The sequence below is a fragment of the Entelurus aequoreus genome, linkage group LG03, assembly GCF_033978785.1.
Source record: "Entelurus aequoreus isolate RoL-2023_Sb linkage group LG03, RoL_Eaeq_v1.1, whole genome shotgun sequence".
Taxonomy (NCBI): domain Eukaryota; kingdom Metazoa; phylum Chordata; class Actinopteri; order Syngnathiformes; family Syngnathidae; genus Entelurus; species Entelurus aequoreus.
This window is the reverse complement of record NC_084733.1, coordinates 45,601,816-45,620,148: the sequence shown is the minus strand read 5'-3', so window position 1 is coordinate 45,620,148 and position 18,333 is coordinate 45,601,816. Positions and strand designations below refer to the sequence as shown.

Genomic DNA, 18,333 nt, shown 5'->3' with positions numbered 1-18,333 from the left:
GTTGCGTTTTGAAACGTTTCTCACTGCAGCAGCCATAACGGATGCAACACGTAAAAGCTTGCTATGCTACTGTATTATGCTGGGGAACCAGTGCAAGATATTTTTGAGACTTTTACTGAAAAAGGAGAGGCAAAGGACTATGATAAAGCAGTTGAGCTACTCACTGCATACTTTAGCCCAAGTCGTAATGTGGAGTTTGAAATCTACACGTTTAGACAAGCAAAACAAAACGAGGGAGAAACAATGGATGCATTCCATACCAGACTCAGGAAACTGGCCCAAAACTGTGAATTCAATGACGAAAATAAAGAAATAAAATCACAAATCATACTCAGCTGCATGTCGTCACGGCTCAGGAGGAGAGCACTAAGAGACCCTAGGATGACCCTCAAAGACCTACTGGATCTTGCCAGGGCATTCGAAACGTCTGAATTTCAACCTTCTGGCATGGAAAACAAAAATAACACGGGAGAGATTGCAGCCATAGCTAGCACAAGCAACAAAAGATGGACAGGCTCGCTGCCCCAAAGATCAAAGATGAACAGTGCACAACAACAACAACAACAATCAAAAACAACATGCAGGAATTGTGGGGGCACATTTCCTCACCAGGGAGGACAATCAGCATGCCCGGCAAAAGGCGTCTCGTGTAATGCATGTGGGAAACTCAATCATTATGCGCGCGGCCAGGGGCGGATTAAGAAATTTTGGCCCCCTGGGCCTGACATGGTCTTGGCCCCTCAACCCCCCGCGCGTGTGGGCGCACACACACGCACGCACTATGCAAGAAATACTGTATACTGTGAACAGACATGCACACTGTACTGTACAGAAGAGTGCACATACTGCACACACACTATTAGGTATACCACACAGACACTGACAAGCACAGGTTTCACACAGACACACGGGGAGGGGATAAATGGCCTAAAAATAAACATTTTTGAAAATGATTACGCCCACTTCAGTGATGGTGCATTGGGTCATTTGAGAGATATTATGTATTGGAAGTTGGTAGCTATCATGAAATAAACCCCCCAACCCACCCAAAAAACTAAATCGGACATGATTTTTGCCCCCTTTTCCTCCCTTCTATCATTAAAAATAAAATAATATCTTAGGAAAACACATTGGCATAACGGCAGCTGTGCAGCAAATTGAGGCTCAAAGTCTGTATCTATTTGTGGTTAAGCTTGAGGAGAAGGAGAAAGGTAAAATGATAACATGCATCGGAGAGCACCACAAAGAAAGGTGTAGGCCAGTTCATGGTACAAGGGCTGCATGCAGGTCAAGATAGCCCATTTCCAAGAATGCTATAGTGGCTGGACAGGCACTGGACATGTCCTGAACTCAGTGTCAGACGTGGCTGCCGAATACTTGGATGAAGTGAAGCAGCTGACAGATCTCATGCTGCCCCATCTGAAGACTGTCCTGGCCAGGCAGAGGATGGATGAGGAGACCTTCCCAATGGACCCTGTCAGTGAACAGGCTAGTAACATTGATGGCACCCCTGTGCACAACATTGGGATGGAGAGACAATGTGGCAAGGTGGACTACAAACTGAAGAAGTTGGGCACACTGAACGCAGTCAATAGGTCAATAATTTTACAGAAGAGCCAGGAGCTTCAGAGGTTTCAAGGCAGCAGCACAAGCAAAAAGGGAGGTTGAACTCAACTGGAGTAAATTCATGAAGGCAAAATTCGAGAGTAGGGCAGATGAGAAACAAGAGATGGCTCAAAGAAAGGAGAGTAAGAGACTAGACATGCTGGACACACTGAAATCTTTTGATGGCCCCTTCACGATAGTGGGGAAGTTGAAAAGTTCCTTGTGGATGAAAGTCTGCACAAGAATGCAAAGCTGCAGAGAATGAAGCTTGAGGTTCAGTTTGCCAGAGAAAGCACCAAGCTTCTGCCTAAAGTCAATCCTATCTTCACAATCCAGGTGACACTTCCCAGAAATGGCAAAAGTGCAATTCTCCAAGTCATAATGGATACTTAGAATTTTATGGTGGTGGTAAGTATTCATGAAAACAGGTAGCCTAACATTAGTGAATGGGTGAATTCTGGAAATAACCTAAAAATCTTACACAGTGCACCTTTAAGCAAGGGGTTTCTTTCGTGCTTTCAATTTTGCAAAATCATCCACCACATCATTGAAGTCCAACTCTCTTGTCAGCTCACTCTCAATTGCCATTAGAGATAACGCATTTAATCTTTTCTGAGTCATTCTTGTGCGCAGCTCATTTTTTACTCTTGACAAAAGAGAGAATGAGCGTTCTCCCTCACAGTTACTGACCGGTAGAGTGAGAAAAATCTGTAGCGCAATGTATGTATTAGGAAACGTAGGCTGTAGTCCAAAATGTATTATTGTTTTGAGCAGTCCTGAAGGGGTCCTCTCCTCATCAGTGTTGTTGAGCTGTATAAAAGATTTGAACTGTATAAGCTCCTGTCCAAGACTTTCATTGAGGTCAGATGGGTATGATTCAGTGAGAATCTTGGCCTTGTGAAGGACTGAAGCATTGGACTCTGTATCCAAAGAGAAAAGGACACTGAACAAATTGTTCAGATGTTTGTAGGCCTCCAGACGGTGATTAAGGCTTGAACTCAGTTGATCAATAGAGGCAATAAATGTCTCTATTTGAAACAGTTGCCTTCCCTCAAGCACAACATCTGGGGATGCTGATTCATCAGCAAACTTTTTACGTTTCCTCGTCCGTTCAGCCCTGTAAGATGGGGTGCCACCCAACATGTTTAAGGCTTTCTGCTCAAAATGATCAAATAGATCTCTTTGGGAGAGAACAAAGGTGCGCAGAGATTCCAGCAATCTAACTGCTGTACCAAGGTCCATGTCTGCTTTTTGAAGTTGCAGACTTGTGGCCTGAAATCTGGACAGAACAGTGTCCCAAAAGCCTGCCATGAAGGCCATCTCAAGTGAATCCAGCTTCCGCACTAGACTGTCAGCTTCAGTTCGTGTGTCTCGTTTCTCTGTGTCATCAGTGGAAATAACCTGTAGTGCTGCTTTTATTTTACTGTAGTTCTGCCACAGTGCTTTGGTAGATTCTGCACGGCAACTCCAACGCGTGTTGGATAAAGCTTTAAGTGTGAGATCTATGTTGGAATTGCCAAATACCCTGTCCCATCGGTGTGTGGATGCAGTTGTGAAGTTGTAAATAGACTGAATCAAGTCAAAATACTTAGAGACTTCATTTCCACATCTGTCAATGCTGTTGACTCCCACCAAATTCAAAGAGTGAGCTGCACATGGAATATAGTGTATTAATGGGTTGCTTTTCTTTAAGTGAGCCTGCAACCCATTATACCTCCCTGACATGTTGCTGGCATTATCATAAGCCTGCCCCCTGCAATTTGACAGCTCTAACCCTAGATTTTCCAACACAGACATGACACAGTTAGCCAAACTTTCACCTGTATGGCTAGTAATGGGCTCAAAACCCACAAAGCGTTCAACAACACTGCCCTCTTTGCTAACAAAACGGAATATGAATGTCAATTGGTCCACATGAGATAAATCTGGGGTTGAATCCACAATGATAGAGTAGTATTTGCTTGCTTGCAGTTCATCTGCTATAGCCTGTTTGGTTTTTGCACCCATCAATTCAATGAATTCCTCACAAATGGTGGAGGACAGATATGAGGTATTACCTCGACCCATCTGCCCAAACTTTCTGATGTGATCCTTTAGAAAGGGATCAAATTCAGCCAGGACCTCCAGAATACCAAGGTAGTTCCCATTGAGAGGAGACCCTAACGATTCATTTTTACCCCTAAATGCAAGGCCCCTTTCTGCAAGGAATTTAATGACTGCAACAACTCTTTGTAACACCTGCCTCCAATAGCTGCTCTCTGCCTGAAACTGTTTGAACAGGTCTGCATCAACTGTGGCACCTTTGGCGCGGTTCAAGACTGCTTGCATGCAGGTTATGTGCTCAGCACTTCGCTCATGTTCACCAAATCTTTCTGAGTGTTTCCAATCACAATAGCCTGTCACAAAAGAATGCGTTTTTGGGGAAAACAGTTTGCATGCAAAGCAGTAAACATTACCAGTAGAGGGAGAGTACATCAGCCACTCTCTTTGTACTCGTTGTCCATTGGGCAAGTGTGAAGTAAAATGTTCATTGTTTAGGCATCGGGTTTTGCCTCCTAGCCCACTGTTCCTCACAGAAGCTGGATAATGGCTGTGACGGTTGTGAAATGATTTTGCACCTCTTTGAATAAGAACTTCCTTCATTGACTCAGTGAGGGTCTCAGCCCATTTAGCGGGATCACTAGGTAGAGTTGTCACTGTAGATGGTGTTGAAGAAAGATTCAGCTCATTTTCTATGCTGTCCAGAGGTGCAGTGACCTCACATTCATCCGAGCAACTGGCTACTGCTGAATTGGTTGAATCATAAGCATCAGAAGCATTTGGTTCAGTGTCTACACTTGTAGTGGTCTCAGGATCTTGGGAGCTACATGCTAGCTCAGGTGCATTGCTAACCTTAGCTGAATTTGCAGTAGCATTTATAGAATTGCTTTCAGCAGATGTCTTTGTACTGAAGAAGCTGGAGATATTTGGAACACTCTCAAGTAAAACTGATTCCTTTTTTTTCTTTTCTTGCTGAATTTTTTTTCTAGCTCCTCCACTTAAACGTTTATGATCCATATTTCCCTTCTTTCTTTGCACATTGGCTCTTTGCCTATCACAACAGATAAACCAACTATGTGTGTGTGTGTGTGTGTGTGTGTGTGTGTGTGTGTGTGTGTGTGTGTGTGTGTGTGTGTGTGTGTGTGTGAGTTTGTTTGTGTGTTTATGATCGGTGCTGCTTCCTTCAAGTGTGTGAGGTGATTTAGAAAACTAGCAACCCAGCATCAACACTCCAAAGCAGAGAATAACAGCTTACTAGCATAGACAATTGAGAGCAGAGAATCAACTGATTCGTCTGATAGACAGCAGGAGAGCAGAGTGGTCAGTGATGATCGAATCAAGAAAATGTCTAAATGGCAAGGGAACAGACTGATTTGTACTGAGGAGAAAGAGAGAGAGAGCCAATTACAGTGAAATATATTCCAAAAGAGCCAAGTGACTAGCTGAAGGCAGGGACAAATGCCTTGGAGTGACCAACAAGAGTGCAAAGTACCAAATGGCAAAATGTGGAAAGACCAACAGGCAGATCTGCTTTTACCTCTTATCTTCACAACCAAAAAGTTGCTAAATGATGTTTTCAGTCGCTAGCCAGTTATGGCCAAAAGACGCGAAATCTAGCGGCAAAGTCGGTCAATCACACTGACAGTGAAACAAATATTTTGAAAAGATAATAATTGTACACCTTTGTGCACTTTAGTCTTATATCTAAATATTTTCACAAAGGACACCAAGGCAGCTTGCTAGCTATGATGGGAGCAACAATGTCTGATAGACAGCAGGAGAGCAGAGTGGTCAGTGATGATCCAATCAAGAAAATGTCTAAATGGCAAGGGAACAGACTGATTTGTACTGAGGAGAAAGAGAGAGCCAAGTACAGTTAAATATATTCCAGAGCCAAGTGACTAACTGAAGGCAAAGACAACCGCCAGATACCTTAGCAGAGACCAACAAGAATTCAAAGTACCTAATAGCAAGATGGCGAGACCAACACAATAAATTGTATTAGGATTTAATTTATTAACGTTAATCTTAACAGCCAAAAAGTTGCTGAATAATGTTTGTAGTCGCTAGCCAGGTATGCCCAAAACAAGAGTCGCTAAACCTAGCAGCAAAGTTGCTTAATTGCAACACACTCTAGGATTCAGGGGAATTAAGGATAATAAAGATATTAATTGTACAACTTTTTGTACTTTTTTTCTAGTTTTTTGAGTCGCCAGCCATGTATGGCCAAAAGTCGCTAATTGAATGCCAACGTTGCTTAATCGCCAACACACTGGGACTCACTGAAGGACTGACTGAATAAAAAAGATAATTAAGATAATTGTGTACTTTTCTCTTCTGATATTTTCTCTAAGGACCCCAAGCTATCTGCAAGCAGCAATAATGTCTGACAGACAGGAGAGCAGAGTGGTCAGTGATGAATGGCAAGGGAACAGGCTGATTTGTACTGAGGAGAAAGAGAGAGAGAGAGCCAATTACAGTGAAATATATTCCAAAAGAGCCAAGTGACTAGCTGAAGGCAGGGACAAATGCCTTGGAGTGACCAAGAAGAGTGCAAAGTACCAAATGGCAAAATGTGGGAAGACCAACAGGAAGATCTGCTTTTACCACTTATCTTCACAACCAAAAAGTCGCTAAATGATGTTTTTAGTCGCTAGCCAGGTATGGCCAAAAGACGCGAAATCTAGCGGCAAAGTCGGTCAATCACACAGTGAAACAAATAATTTTAAAAAGATAGTAATCGTACAATGTCTTGTACTTTTGTCTTCTTTCTTAATATTTCTCAAAGGACACCAAAATGTCGCTATCTGCAGGCAGCTTGCTAGCTATGATGGCAGCAACAATGTACCTTAGAGTGACTGACCAACAAGAGCTCAAAGTACCTAATGGCAAAATGTGGAGAGACAGACACAATAAATTGCATTAAGATGAAGAGAACTGTTGCTATTATTAATCTTAACATCAACCAGAAAGTCGCTAAATGTCACCAGCCAGGTATGGCCAAAAGTCGCTTAATTGGCCACACACAGTAACAGAGAAACTAACAAAAAAAAGATCATAAAGATAATAGTTGTACAACTGTGTGTACTTTTGTCTTCTTTCTAAATATTTTCCCAAAGGACACCAAAATGTTGCTATCTGCAGGCGGGAGCGTGCCTATGTTCCCCGGGTCCTATGTTCCCCGGGTCCTATGTTCCCCGGTTGTTCCTGGGTCTTTGTATGCGACCGGGGAACTTAGGACCCTTTTTCTAAAAAAGGGTCCTATGTTCCCTGCATTGTATCTGGCGAAATTGCGAAATTGTGCCCTGACCAAAACCATCCCTAAACCTAACCTGTCACAGGGCGTTGTGGAGCACTTTTTTTTGGCGAAATTGTGCCCTGACCAAAACTATCCCTAAACCTAACCTGTCACAGGGCGTTGTGGAGCACTTTTTTGGCGAAATTGTGCCCTGACCAAAACCATCCCTAAACCTAACCTGTCACAGGGCGTGCGGCAGCAGATAGAGCAACTCAAACGCGAACTTCCTTCCTTCGACAACTTAAACGCGTCTCTGTCATGCGTGTCTGCGTGCGTCTTACTTAGTCGCGCATTGGAAGCAGCGGGGAACATAGAACCCTTTTCTGGAAAAAGTGTTGTACGTTCCCCGCAGCGGGGAACATAGAACCCTTTTTTTTAAAAAGGGTCCTTAGTTCCCCGGTAGAGGGGAACATAGGACCCGGGTAACATAGGGACGGGGAACATAGGGATGACCCGCTGCAGGCAGCTTGCTAGCTATGATGGCAGCAACGATGTCTGCCAGACAGGAGAGAGTGGTCAGTGACGATCGAATCGAGAAAATGACAAAATGGGTCAAAGACCAAAAAGTTATTAACTGACAGCAGTGACAAATGTCAGACTGTAAACTTTCTCGAAAGAAAAGGACAAAATGGGAAGATGCTGATAATAACAGCAAAATGGAAAATATAAGAATTTCCAAGTAATGCTCAACTCAAGTGTGTGTGTGTGTGTGTGTGCGCGCGTTAAACTTCTTGTTGAATGATTTCAAATTATCTCTGAGTCTGAACTGAGGGAAAGGAAACCAAATTTTGAGCAGTCTCTCACGAGTTCAAAATACCAAATGAGGAGATTCTAAAAGAACAGACCGGTTTATGAAAGACTTGATGGGGGAGGGGCACAGCTAAGAATACTTGAGTGAGATTCTGTGATCCAAATTCGAGATAGAGCTTTTTGATAATGATAATTTGTCAGAGTAAGGTTGTGTAATCAAAATTTGAGAATGAGCTTTGTCAATCAATCAAGAATATTTGCATTAAGTTCTGTGATCAAAATTCAGAAACAACCTTTAATAATTGATAAAGAATATGTGAGTGAGGTTGTGTGATCCATCCAATTTGAGAATTAGCTTTGATAATAATGATTGAGAGCCTCTGGCCCTCTGTGGATCATGGCCGCGGGGCCAATTTTGCCTGGCCCCTTGGGGCCTCTGTGGGTCGTGGCCGCGGGGCCAAGTTGGCCTGGCCCCTTGGGGCCTCTGACCCTCTATGGATCGGGGCCAAGTTGGCCTGACCCCTCGGGGCCTCTGGCCCTCTATGGATCATGGCCGCGGGGCCAAGTTGGCCTGACCCCTTAGGACCTCAGGCCCTCTGTGGGTCGCGGCCGCGGGGCCAAGTTGACCTGGCCCCTTGGGGCCTCTTACCCTCTATGGATCGTGGCCGCGGGGCCAAGTTGACCTGGCCCCTTGGGGCCTCTGGCCTTCTGTGGCTCGCGGCCGCGGGGCCAAGTTGGCCTGGCCCTTTGGGGCCTCTGGCCTTCTGTGGGTCGTGGCCGCGGGGCCAAGTTGGCCTGGCCCCTTGGGGCCTCTGACCGTCTATGGATCGTGGCCGCGGGGCCAAGTTGACCTGGCCCCCTGGGGCCTCTGACCCTCTATGGATCGTGGCCGTGGGGCCAAGTTGGCCTGGCCCCTTGGGGCCTCTGACCGTCTATGGATCATGGCCGCGGGGCCATGTTGGCCTGGCCCCTTGGGGCCTCTGGCCCTCTGTGGGTCGCGGCCGCGGGGCCAAGTTGACCTGGCCCCTTGGGGCCTCTTACCCTCTATGGATCATGGCCGCGGGGCCAAGTTGGCCTGGCCCCTTGGGGCTTAAGATTATTATTTTTGCAAAAGTAGTTTTGCTTGGGTCGCGGCCGCGGGGCCAAGTTGGCCTGGCCCCTTGGGGCCTCTGGCCCCCTGGGCCTGGGCCCGGTAGGCCCGGTCATTAATCCACCTATGCGCGCGGCTGTCTCTCACAACAGACAACCAAACAAACACACAGCATGTACAAAACAACAGCACGTAACTATAAACAAGTCAGATCACTTCAGACTGATGAAGACGAACTACCTCACACCTCTGTCAGCCATGTAGCTACACAAGACTCAAGCACAGATGACGAGTACCTATTTGTCACAAGCACAGCTGGTGGCGCCCTACTACCAGTGCGGCAGCTTGTGATAGCTGGTGAAAACATGAACGTTCTAGTCGATTCAGGTGCTTCAGCCAACATCCTTGATGAGACAGCCTTCGGCACAATACAGTCAAATGTAAAGCTCGAACAAGCTAGAAAGAAAATATTTCCCTATGGTTCAAACACCCCACTCCCACTCAGAGGAAAAGTAAACACAACAGTCTCGGCAAATGGCAAAACTGTACAAGCAACTTTCTATGTGGCTGAAGGAGCTCATGGCTCCCTACTGGGACACACAACAGGAACTGAATTAGGCCTACTGCTGTAGTGTGTTGCACGCAGACCAAGAAGCAGGACATGTCCAAGGCTCAAGAGCTACTCCTGCAATATCCAAATCTCACCACTGGCATAGGGAAACTAAAGAATTTCCAAGTCAAGCTACACATCAACGACAGCGTACGGCCTGTAGTCCAACCACATCGTCGCATTCCTTTCCACATGCGAAAGAAAGTAGAGCAGGAACTGCAACACCTAGAAGACCAGGGTATTATTGAGGAAGTTCATGGCCCAACGCCATGGGTGTCCCCCATCGTAGCGACTCCAAAACCCCAAAATCCTGAAAAAATCCGTCTCTGCATTGACATGCGCCTGCCCAACACAGCTGTCCAGAGAGAAAGGCACATATCACCAACAGTGGATGACATCATACACGATCTCAACGGTGCAACTATCTTCTCAAAGCTGAACCTCAACGCAGGATACCATCAACTGGAATTAGCACCCGAATCGAGATACATCACCACATTTTCGACACGTGGGACTCAGGAGATATACGAGGCTCATCTTTGGAATATCGTCGGCAGCAGAAGTTTTCCAGCACACAATTCAAAACGTGCTGCACGGAATACCAGGGGTCAGAAATTTCAGTGACGATATTATCATATTTGGGGCCACACCTGCAGATCACGATCGTTCCATGGAGGCAGTCTTCAAGAGACTCGCTGAGAACAACCTCACAATCAATGAGCAAAAGTGTGAGTTTAACAAACAGTCTTTGGAATTTTATGGCTATGTCTTTTCAAAAGATGGTGTCTCACCTGACCCTAAGAAGATCCAGGCCATCACACACATGCCGCTGCCTCAGAATCAGAGTGAAGTCCACAGTCTACTAGGAATGGCTAACTACAGTGCTCGCTTCATTCCAGACTTCTCATCAATCACCCAGCCGATTCGTGAACTTACAAAGAAAGATGCGGCCTGGCACTGGACAGATAAACATACAAATGCCCTGACTCAGCTAAAAGACAGACTAATCAGCCACCCAGTCATGAGCTACTTCCATCCAGGAAGAAAGACAACAGTCATTGTGGATGCAAGCCCGGTTGGTCTCGGCGCCATCCTTGCACAGACAGACAAAACAAACAACAAAACGCACATTGTGGCCTACGCCAGCAGAGCCCTGACTCCAGTGGAACAAAGGTACTCCCAGACTGAGCGGGAAGCACTTGCAATAGTCTGGAGTTGCGAACACTTCCACCTGTACCTATATGGATCGGATTTTGTCATGGTCACAGACCACAAACCACTGGAACTGATTTTCAACAATCCGAAGTCCAAACCCCCAGCACGCATAGAAAGATGGGCTCTCAGACTCCAACCTTACAAGTTCCAAGTAGTCCACAAAGCGGGTAAATCCAATCCAGCAGACTATATGTCACGCCACCCGCAAACTCTCCACAAGTGTATGACAACTGATGACATTGACACTGAGATCCATGTCAGGTTCATCGCAGAACATGCAATCCCCAAAGCAATGACTCTCCAAGAAGTGCAACGAGAGACAGTCAAGGATCCAGTGCTGCTACACCTGAAAAAAGTGATTCACTCTGGCGACTGGATCCAGCTGTATGACGGCCCCTCGGAATTTGATCGCTCAATGTTAAAAGCCTTTCACAACGTCAGGGAAGAGCTCACAGTCCTGGATGACAGCAGCCTCATCCTTAGAGGCAACAGACTGGTACTGCCACAAACGCTACAAACTAGAGCTCTAGCTCTCGCTCATGAAGGACATCAAGGAGTAGTTAAGACCAAGCAGCTACTCCGAGAAAAGGTCTGGTTCCCTGGAATAGACAAGCAAGCAGAAGAACTAGTGTCTCAGTGCATCCCATGTCAGTCATCAGTACCGAGAACGGAACACCAGCCACTACAAATGTCTGAACTCCCAACTGGACCCTGGAAAAATGTCTCCGTGGACTTTTGCGGTCACCCTACCCTCCGGTGATTACCTGTTTGTTATGCTGGACGAATACTCAAGATTCCCCTTTGTCGAGATCACATCCTCAACCTCAGCACACACAATAATCCCTGTCATGGATAAAATATTTTCCTTGGTGGGCACGCCAGAAGTCGTCAAGAGTGACAACGGACCCCCATTCTCAGGCAATATATTCTGTGATTTTGCTCACTACCTCGGTTTCCACCACAGGCCAATGCAGTAGTTGAAAGATTCAACAGACCTTTAATCAAGGCTGTGCACACTGCCATGGTCGAAGGTAAGCCATGGAAGCAAGAATTGTACAAGTTCCTTCGCAACTATCGCGCCACTCCTCACCACACCACCAACCGGTCTCCAGCAGAATTATTCTTTGTTCGACCCATGTCAATAAAACTGCCCTCCATCTCTCACCCCACCGACGACAACGACCACAAGGAAACTGATGCACTAAGGAAGACGCAAATGAAACTATATGCGGATGAAAGGAGGAATGCCGTGCACTCACAGTTGAAACAGGGTGATGTTGTCCTGATACGTCAGAGGAGAACCGGGAAAATGGTCACACCATTCAACCCCAAGCCATACAAGGTCATCTCAGTGAAAGGAACAATGGTCACCGCAAAAAGACAGGGACATGAAGTCACCATTCACAGGTCCCTGTATAAGCTTCTCAAACACCAACCATTTGTCCCACTGAATTGTGACAGTGACAGCAGTGATGATGATGATGATGATGATGATGAGGACAGTACCGGTGATCAGATTCATGACCAGGATCAACAACGACAACAACAAGGTCCGGATCAAGACCAGAGGAGATACCCTGTCAGAGCCGACAGACGACTCCCAAGGAGACTCTTGGACTGAATTAACTTTAGAACTTCTATTTGCTCCTGTATACTAATGTCAGGAGGCATTTATTATCCAGTTAAAATATTTGTATTGTATTGTCATTGTGAAAGTTTGAACTGGCAAAATCTTTAGTTTGACTTAAGTTAAGTGTCACCATACAGTTCTTTTTTTTCAACAGAAACAAGGACATTTACTTTGAAAGAAAAGGAGGGATGTAATGTTGTGAAAATTGGCACGGCCCCTTTAAGAGACTGAGTTCACGAGTCTCTCACGTGATCCCGGAAGTAAAAAGGTTCACAACATTGAGAGCGGTAGCGATGCCGGTAAAGCGTACAGCTGAGTATGATTAATGTTTGAAAGTGTTCATTAAACACAGTTCTATAAAGCAAGAGTGGACATCACGTTTCTACAAATATCACTGCAATAATCCCTGGTATGTTTCATTCACCCTGCAAGTTCGTTAATAAATATGCATAAACTGGATTGCCGACTGGACCTTACTTCATATACAATGTTTGCTACTGCGTAGGATCACTCCCTCAAACCTGTTGAGTAATGACAATAAATTGGAACATTTGAAGGTGAAGATTGTCATTACATTCAAGTAAGAACGGTGCTCTTCGAGTGAAAAGGACAACAAGAAGAACACCGAAGGCCATCAAAAAGCCGCAAGAGGACAAACTGTGCCACGGCCACGCTGCTGCTCATCAGCCAGGGTGATTGGAAACACCTGCCAGCTCTATAGGGTGAGTTGTGTGGAGCTGAAAGCAGCACAAGGGACTTGGCCAATTATGTCTGGTGGCAAAGATGATGTACAGCCACAAGGTGGCGAAAATGTGGATCCTGAAAAGGAAAATGTACAATATTTTGGAAAGGGAAAACGAGCCATAACGTATACTGCCAAAGGTTTGGAAATAAAAGTTGACAATTATCATAAAGCAATAGGAGCATGTGTTAAAAAAGCTGCTAAAATAAGGGACACAATGAAGCAACTCATGCATTCAAATGAAAATGATGAAAATGCAAATGCTGTAAGAGGTCACTTGGATGAATTGATTCATTTGTGTGGAGAGGCAAGGGAAAATCATTCCTCATTGATTGCCTTACCATTGTCTGAAGAGGAACTTGATAGAAAAGATGACTGGTTTCAAGAAAAGATTAAGATACTCGAAGGTTTCATAAAACTTGTGCATGAATGGTTATCAGAAAAGAAAAAGCTAACCACACATGACACTGCCCCTGTGGAAGAGGAGTCACAATTGCATGTCTCTGAAACACATGGCTCAGTTGAAACGCAAGTCCAAGATGAAATGCATGTCCCACTTGCCCATAATGAACATTTATGTGTTACACTTTCCGATATTGGACCCCAGGACAGTGCATCAAATGTCTCAATGACACGCAGTTCCATATCAACAACCTCTTCTACCTCATCTGCTCGCATTCGAGCCCAGGCCGAAAAGGCTGCTCTAATGGCAGAAGCTGCTGCATTGGAGAAAAAACATCAGATTGAATCACAACAAAGAATTCAACAGGAACAATTCGCAAAACAACAGGAACAACTCAGAATGGAAAAGGAAAAGTTGGAAATGGAAACCAAGCTTGCAGCAGCAAATGCAAGGGAGCAAGTTTTTGCAACCATGGGATCTAGGGAAGGATCAAGAGTGTCAAGAATGAGCTCTGAATCCCACAAGGGAGCTGCTGCTCCAAAGAAAACAATGCCCCTCTCTGACACACAGGTTGGGAAGCCAAAACAATTCATATATGAAAAATATACCGAAGCTCATTACATGACTCCAAGACAGGCTGCTCACTCTTTAATGCAAACTGACAATCTGTCAAAATCAACTATACAAATGAAAAAAGAGGATGTTAAAGGTCATACAGTTCACACTACATCCCCTGTCACAAATGCCATCAAACAAGATCACATTCTTGATTTACTAAAAGCACAACATGATTTCAATGCCTTATTGGTTAAGCAGAATGTCCATTCCTCCTTACCATCAAGAGACGTACCTGTGTTTGATGGAGATCCATTTCAGTATGAAACCTTTATAAGGGCATTTGAATATGGAGTGGAGAAAAAGTGTGACACCTATGACTGTTTGCATTATTTGGAACAATATACTAGAGGGCATCCAAAAGAGCTGGTTCAAAGTTGCCAACATATGCCTCCGTCCCAGGGCTACCAGAAGGCAAGACAGCTACTCAAGGAACATTTTGGTAATGAATATCATATTGCAACAGCATATATGGAAAAGGCTTTTTCCTGGGGAACAATTAAATTGGAGGATATAAAAGGATTGAGAGCATTCTCTCTACTCCTCAGAAGTTGTTCCAATGCAATGGAAAATCTGGCCTATATGGAAGAAATGAATGTTGTTTCTAATATGAGGACCATCATCCTAAAGCTTCCATACAAGCTCAGAGAGCAGTGGAGGAACAAGGCCTGTGACCTACAGGAGAAGCAAGGCCATCGTGCCATTTTCCCAGACCTTGTGAACTTTATTGAAAAACAAGTCAAAATACTCTCTGATCCACTGTTTGGTAACATTCAGGACCATAAGCAATCAACTGTCAAACCCTCATCCGTCCCTACGCCAAGAGTAAAGTCAAGTCCAAGAAGCAACTTTGCAACAACATTAATACCCATAGAAACTGTGGAGTCAAATGAAGGAAAAAGGATTGATGATTGTCAAATCTCACAGTTGTCTGTTCTGTAAGAAGAGTGGTCACACACTGGAGTGCTGTCCACAATTCAAGAAGAAGAAGCACAAAGAAAAAATAGACTTCATAAAGGAAAAAGGAGTCTGTTTTGGCTGTCTGAAAATAGGACATTTAAGTCGAGACTGCAGAAATCGTCTATTATGTGAAATCTGTAAACAACAACATCCACAAATACTCCACATTGAACAGACAGAACAAACACAAACCAAATCAATTGGAACCAATGCTGTTGTCCCACCTCCCAAGCATACTTGTGGTCATATTGGGGCCGGGAACCACCCCTCCATCTACTCCATTGTACCTGTACAAGTTAAAAGCAACAAAGGAGACACAGCGTTACAAACATATGCATTTTTGGATCATGGAAGCACCTCCACATTCTGCACAGAAAAACTGATGCAAAGACTGAACATTTCAGGACAAAGAACAAACATCCTTCTCAAAACCATGAATCAAGTGAAACCCAAAACCAGCTACCACATCACTGGGCTGGAAATAGCCAGGATAAATACGAATGACTTTATTCAATTGCCTGATGTATTTACACACAAAACCATGCCAGTTTCACCACACAATATTCCAAAACAGCAGGATTTGAAACACTGGCCATATCTAAATCATATCACATTACCTGAAATTGACTCTGACATCGACCTCCTCATTGGCACGAATGCCTCTAAGGTACTGGAACCCTGGGAGGTGGTCAATAGCCAGGAGGACGGGCCATACGCAGTGAGGACCCTATTGGGATGGGTCATTTATGGTCCTTTAAAAGGAGATGACACCAGCAGGCATAATGGCTGCCCTGTTGCTGATGTCAATAGAATATCTATTCTAAACCTGGAGGAGTTATTAGTCAAACAGTACAACCAAGATTTCAGTGAAAGATCCAGTAAGGAAATAGAGGAAATGTCAAGAGAAGAGGAAAAGTTTCTTGATATTGTGAGTCACTCTGCAAAGATTAAAGATGAACATTACTGTTTAAAATTACCTTTTAAAGAAGAAGATCCCATCATGCCGAACAACCGTTGTATTGTAGAGCAACGCATCCAGAGCCTGAAACGCAAGTTCAACAAAAATGAAAAGTTCCATAAAGAATATACATCTTTCCTCACAGATATGATTGACAGTGGCTATGCTGAATTGGTACCAGCAGACCAGCTGAATAGAAAAGATGGAAGACTCTGGTATATTCCACATAATGGTGTGCACCACTCAAAAAAAGGAACATTAAGAGTTGTTTTTGACTGTGGTGCAGTCTTTAAAGGAACATCACTGAACTGTGAACTACTTCAGGGTCCTGATCTTACCAACTCACTTATCGGAGTCCTCATCAGATTCAGACAAGAACCGGTTGCCTTGATGGCAGACATTAAAGCCATGTTCCATCAGGTTAAGGTGTCTGATAAGCATGTCGACTACCTGAGATTCTTATGGTGGCCTGACGGTGATATGCAGCAAGATCTGATGAATATAGGATGAAGGTACATCTATTTGGAGCTGTGTCATCACCAAGTTGTGCAAATTTCGCTTTGAGGAAAACTGCTGAAGACAACCAAGCTCATTTTCCACCTGAGGTGACAGACACAGTACGCCATAACTTTTATGTAGATGACTGTTTTACGTTCGATTCCCACAGAACAAGAAGCAGTACAATTAGTAAAAGATCTGACTGCTCTCTGCCAAATGGGTGGGTTTACTCTGTCCAAATGGATCAGCAACAGCCGTGCTGTATTAACATCTATTCCACAAGAGCACAGGGCTAAAGAAATCAAGGAGTTGGATTTGGACAAGGACAATCTACCAAAGGAAAGAGCCCTAGGACTACACTGGTGTGTGGAAACTGATGTGTTCAAGTTCACAGTTGTTGTACCAGAAAGACCACACACTAGACGTGGCATTTTGTCTGTGGTCAGCTCTGTATACGACCCTTCAGGATTTCTAGGACCATTTACTCTGCCAGCCAAAATGATTATGCAGGAGCTCTGCAAGGAAAAGCTTGGATGGGATGAAACCATACCACATGTTTTCTCTCAACAGTGGACAGGATGGCTAGCAGATCTCAGCAAAATGAAGGAGTTTAAAGTTGACCGGTGCATGAAGCCTACACACTTTGGTCAAATCACACACTCACAGCTGCATCACTTTTCGGATGCCAGTGAGAGTGGCTACGGAACCGTCTCATATCTAAGACTGGAAAACAAAAACAAAGAAGTGCATGTTGCATTCATCATAGGAAAATCAAGAGTGGCACCATTAAAATAAATTACAATTCCCAGAATAGAGCTGGCTGCAGCTGTCCTCGCTGTCAAAGTTGACACAATGCTGCGAAAGGATCTACAGTTAAAACTGGAGAAATAATTTTTCTGGACGGATAGCACAACCGTGCTTAAATACATAAGCAACGAAACCAAACGCTTTAAAACATTTGTAGCAAACAGAGTCTCTTTTGTAAGGGATGCTACCGACATATCACAATGGAGATACGTGAGCACAAAGGAAAACCCTGCAGATGCAGCATCAAGAGGGCTGACAGCAGATCGCTTCCTACGCTACAAAAATTGGATAAGAGGACAAGATTTTCTCTGGAAAGCAAGCCAAGAATGGCCAATCTTGCAAGTTGAATCCAAAATCTCTGTTGATGATCCAGAGATCAAACCTGGCATCACAGTAAATGCCATTGTCAAAAGTCAGTTGAACCCAACTAACTATTTCATCCACTACTTCTCATCCTGGATGAGACTGAAGATTGCAACAGCCTGGCTTTTAAAAGTAAAGACCGCACTCTTGCAACTGACTAGGAAAAGAAAATAAGTTCAAACTGCTGTGAGTAGTGTTGAAAATGATCCTGTCAAATTAAAGAAGAAGATTGAAGAGGAGATGCAAGTATTTAAAGCCACACTTCATGGACAGTGCTTATATCCCCAAGATCTAATCCAAGCAGAGAATGCAGTCATCTCATTCAGTCAAGGTGAAAGATTTCAAGGGGAAATGTCTGTTCTACAGACTGAGAAAAATGTCAAAAGAAACAGTCATTTGTACAAATTGGATCCAGTGCTGAAGGATGGACTTCTCAGAGTAGGTGGTCGCCTGAATAGGCTAGCAATGCCTGAAGAAATCAAACATCCGATTATTCTCTCTAAGGACCTCCACATATCCACACTACTATTATGCCACATCCATAAGCAACTCGGACATGCAGGAAGAAATTACATGCTGTCTTGTCTCCACAAAAAATATTGGATCATCAAAGCCAACTCTGCTGCAAGAAAAGTCATAAATGACTGTATTGTGTGCAAACGACAGAGAAGTAAAGTCGGAGAGCAAAAAATGTCAGACTTACCTTTGGAAAGAATCCAACTAGACAAACCTCCATTCACGAATGTAGG

At 44.3% G+C, this 18,333-nt stretch overlaps 1 pseudogene; it reads left to right on the top strand.

Annotated features, from left to right (window-relative positions):
- The first annotated feature begins 16,555 nt into the window (after positions 1 to 16,555).
- Positions 16,556 to 17,758, top strand: LOC133645676 (uncharacterized; annotated as a pseudogene).
- Positions 17,759 to 18,333: the final 575 nt, after the last annotated feature.